The sequence below is a fragment of the Eurytemora carolleeae genome, unplaced genomic scaffold (assembly GCF_000591075.1).
Source record: "Eurytemora carolleeae unplaced genomic scaffold, Eaff_2.0 scaffold523, whole genome shotgun sequence".
Lineage (NCBI taxonomy): Eukaryota > Metazoa > Arthropoda > Copepoda > Calanoida > Temoridae > Eurytemora > Eurytemora carolleeae.
The window spans coordinates 161,085-165,919 of record NW_019396427.1 but is presented as its reverse complement, the minus strand read 5'-3'; the positions used below and the strand labels follow the sequence as shown (position 1 = coordinate 165,919).

Below are 4,835 nucleotides of genomic sequence, written 5' to 3'. Positions count from 1 at the left end.
TAACCTGAACCCTACTCATATCTAACCTGAACCCTACTCATATCTAACCTGAACCCTACTCATATCTAACCTGAACCCTACTAATCTAACCTGAACCATATTCATCTTTCACCTGAGCCCTACTCATCTAACCTGAACCATATTCATCTCTAACCTGAACCCTACTCATCTAACCTGAACCATATTCATCTTTCACCTGAGCCCTACTCATCTAACCTGAACCATATTCATCTCTAACCTGAACCCTACTCATCTTACCTGAACCATATTCATTTCTAACCTGAGCCCTACTCATATCTATTCTGAACCCTACTCATCTATAACCTGAGCCCTACTCATATTTAACCTCAACCATATTCATCTCTAACCTGACCCCTACTCATCTAACCTGAACCATATTCTTCTTTAACCTGAGCCCTACTCTATAACCTGAACCCTACTTATCTAACCTGAACCATACTCATCTATAACCTGAGCCCTCCTCATATCTAACCTGAACCATATTCGTCTCTAACCTGAACCCTACTCAGATCTTAATAAAACAGATGAATTATTTACCTTTCTTTAAAAAATTCTCTATGTGATATGTGATATGTGAGATGAGATCTGCAAGAAGCCCCATCTTGGGCAACATGATGTTTTAGACCTTTGATATTTCAAACTATTTGATCTTACAGAATTCATAGTTAGTGGCTACCAATACAGCTTTGTGTTCTTCATCATTAAGGGTATGTCTTCTAATTATTGTGTTTCGATTAATAACACATATTTTTTAACTAAAAATGACAATTTGAAGACTACTGAGTATAACATTTATATAAAATACTAGATAAAAACCATCTAAAAGAACCTTCAAAAATACATTTATGGGTATGATAGATCCAGACTGCTGCAAAATTTCGAAACTAGGTCAAATTTAAAATGTAGTAATTCAAAACGGATGTTACTATTTTTTATTTACAATTATTTATAGATAAATGCAGAAATTTAAAGAAAGAACACAAAGTTTTTAGTTTAATTACAATAAAACTGATTTTTCATCCAAATTTAAAAGTCTTTATATCTTTGCAACCCAATGACGTCAACCTTTGATATTTCTTAGAGTAACTTTTCGTAGTTGTAAAATATCAAAGTTAAAGAAAACAAAGGTTTGCACCATCAGGTTGCAAAGATGAAGGAAATGGCAAATTAGAGTGTGAAGCGAGTACTTATTTATTACTAGATTTAGAAATTAAAATAAATCTTTAAAGAACTGGCTTGATCAGAAACATTTGAACTATCTGATAGTTCATAAAAAAAGTTTACAAGAAAAAACAAAAACAATCGAATTTATTGCAATTGTAGATGATTAAAATCCTTAACGCTGTTTAAAGAAAAAATAAATACGACATTATTTTCACAGTTTTCTAATTCTCACTATGCTTTAAAGTGCTTGCTGCGCTACTCTGAGTCTGGAACAAGTTCTTTGTTACTTTTGGAAAATATGTGTCCATTGTCCAAGAGATATGATAAAATAGATGTCGGAATATTCAAGTTCTCAATAATTCTTCCTCATCAAACCTAAATAACATAAAAATTTAATATTTTCAACAGTTCGTTCTAGTTCGTTCTAGTTTGTTCTAGTTTATTCTAGTTCGTTCTAGTTTATTCTAGTTCGTTCTAGTTCGTTCTAGTTCGTTCTAGTTCGTTCTAGTTCGTTCTAGTTTATTCTAGTTCGTTCTAGTTCGTTCTAGTTCGTTCTAGTTCGTTCTAGTTCGTTCTAGTTCGTTCTAGTTCGTTCTAGTTTATTCTAGTTTATTCTAGTTTGTTCTAGTTTGTTCTAGTTTGTTCTAGTTTGTTCTAGTTTGTTCCAGTTGGTTCTTGTTGGTTCTTGTTGGTTCTAGTTCGATCTAGTTTGTTTTAGTTTGTTCTAGCTTGTTAAAGTTGGTTCTATTTGGTTCTAGTTTGTTCCTGTTTGTTCTAGTTCGATCTAGTTTGTTTTAGTCTGTTCTAGCTTGTTAAAGTTGGTTCTATTTGGTTCTAGTTTGTTCCTGTTTGTTCCTGTTTGTTCCAGTTTGTTCCAGTTTGTTCCAGTTTGTTCTACTTTGTTCTACTTTGTTCTAGTTCGTTCTAGTTTATCCTATGTAGCTTATCCTAAAAATAGCTCTGTAAGACTTCTATGCGGACCAACAATCAAACCAACCCTCCAACCAAACAACCAAGCAACCAAACAAACATCCATAAAAACGACACACCCAAACAACCATCAAGCCAACCAAACAACCAAGCAACCAATCAACCATCCATCAAACGACACAACCAAACAAACATCAAGCCAACCAAGCAACCAATCTTACCATCCATCAAACCAAACAACAAAACAACCATTAAGCCAACCAAGAAAGTAATCAACCAACCAATCAACCAACCAACCAACCAATCAACCAACCAACCAATCAACCAACCAACCAACCAAACAACCAACCAACCAATCAACCATCCATCAAACGACACAACCAAACAAACATCAAGCCAACCAAACAACCAAGCAACCAATCTTACCATCCATCAAACCAAACAACAAAACAACCATCAAGCCAACCAAGAAAGTAATCATTCCAACCAACCAACCAATCAACCAACCAACCATCCAGAAAACTAACAAACCAACCAACCCTGAAAAACAATAATGTCTCCAACATTATTGTTTAAGTGGATAATTTTTAACTATATTCTTTGCATAGTGAGTGACTTGAATTTATACTTACAGGAAACCATGCAATTTTACCTGTTCATTAATTACACTGGACTAGCTTAATCTTCTCAGACTTCTCTAAAGTAACTTCTAGGGTACTCTAAGAACCGAGAAATATATATAGGTTAATGAAATTAAAATAGAAGAGTTTTTCTACTTCCCAACCATCCAAGCAATGATCCAGCCCACCAACAAACCAACCAACCACCCATCTAATCAACCAACTAACCAACCAATCAACCACCTAACCAACTATCTAACCAACCTTAAAAAGTCATCAAACCAAAGCCCCTTTAACAAAATCTTGTTATTTAAAATGATACCTTCACATTACATGCGGTTTTAGATGCATCTGCTCGGATTCCTTTACATTAGTTGTATGAAGTCTGAGAACTCACCATACCTGGATCCTAGATAGGTATAGGGTTACTCTCAACTAATTAGAACTCACCTAGCCTGGATCCTAGATAGGTACAGGGTTATTCTCAACTAATTAGAACTCACCAAACCTGGATCCTAGATAGGTACAGGGTTATTCTCAACTAATTAGAACTCACCAAACCTGGATCCTAGAAAGGTACAGGGTTATTCTAAACTAATTAGAACTCACCAAACCTGGATCCTAGATAGGTACAGGGTTATTCTAAACTAATTAGAACTCACCAAACCTGGATCCTAGATAGGTACAGGGTTATTCTCAACTAATTAGAACTCACCAAACCTGGATCCTAGATAGGTACAGGGTTATTCTCAACTAATTAGAACTCACCAAACCTGGATCCTATATAGGTACAGGGTTACTCTTCACTAATTTCAAGTGATCCTCCATTGATAGACTCACAAAGGCACAAAAGTTTAACTCTTGTTTAACTCTTTGAAAAGTTACTTGCACATTTTCTAGATACAATGAGAGGAAATGATCCGAGTTGATAATTAATAATAATTTAAGAAGCTGGAAGAACGACGATATCTTCCAAATTATTGATCAGATAAAGGTTTCAAGGGTAACTTTTTTGATCTATTGACGGGCCTGCCCCTCTTTCACACACTAGAAATTGATTATTCTTGTTTTTCTTTCTGGATATTGATTACAAACAGGGTTACCCACAATAGGATGCGACTCTTAAGACGACCTTAAACTATAGAAATATGATGATTTGAAGCTTTCGGCCAGATAAGTGTACAGTTCTTAGGTTTACCTGCACCTGTACAGTGTACAGTTTTCCCTTATCTACTTAAGAAGTTTCCTCTTCAGCTATATTTAAAGCACTTTTCTCTAACTTGCATCTAAAAAAGAAAAAAAAATTAGTTTAACGTTTTAATCTATTTCTACGTCAAGACTCAGGGGTCGTTTCATAAGCACCAAGAAATAATTAAAATTGACTAATTCCATCTGCTTTGAATTGTGTCATATAACCTAACTTTTGCATCTGAACGGCCCAGAGTTCTTGAAAAAAATATTTTGTTTCTAAAAGATTTGAGTCAATGTGAGAGTGCACTTTTTTTAAAATGCAATATTTTATATAGTTTCACAATAAATAAAAATTACGTCTGCAGTCCCTTTAAATTACATTTGAATTAAACTTATATTATATAGTATCTGTACCTTAACCTCCTCTGGAAAATTATCGTTGTCTACTCCACACAGAGGGGTCAACTCACTTCCTCAGGTCGGGTAAATCAACAGAATTCAACCTCATGGACTCCCTGAAAATTTTCATTTACATTTGAAAATAAAAACAAAACAAGTAATAAATATGAACAAAAAGGGGGGTTATTCCCAAAATATAATTTTTGGACCCCCCTGATTTCAATTAGTTTCCTCAAAATAATGTTTATTTTGTATTATTACAGGGTTAGGTTACAGTTCAGTCAATTACTGGGCCGAGCACTGCGGTATATCTGACAGGCTAGGAGGCCGAGCACCTTGAGGCTAGGACAGGCTAGTCGAGACCGAGCACCTTGAGGCTAGGACAGGCTAGGGGGCCGAGTGCTGCGGCCCCATGACCAATTATATCCATGTGTAACATATTAACATTTACTTTGCATTATTTTGAGAATATGGTTGGGTATAAGGCTAATTTTAGGACCCCCCCCCCCC

At 35.2% G+C, this 4,835-nt stretch overlaps 1 long non-coding RNA gene across 1 annotated transcript in view; it reads right to left on the bottom strand.

The window, feature by feature from the left end:
* Window positions 1-1,172: 1,172 nt before the first annotated feature.
* Window positions 1,173-4,835, bottom strand: part of LOC111703101 (uncharacterized) — a 4,297-nt gene continuing 634 nt past the window's right edge. The window contains exons 2-6 of the long non-coding RNA XR_002765555.1: window positions 4,341-4,441; window positions 3,934-4,021; window positions 3,058-3,144; window positions 2,768-2,834; window positions 1,173-1,560 (exon numbers count right to left, since the gene is read on the bottom strand). This is a non-coding gene — a long non-coding RNA (uncharacterized LOC111703101). The remainder of the gene's footprint in view (window positions 1,561-2,767; window positions 2,835-3,057; window positions 3,145-3,933; window positions 4,022-4,340; window positions 4,442-4,835) is intronic.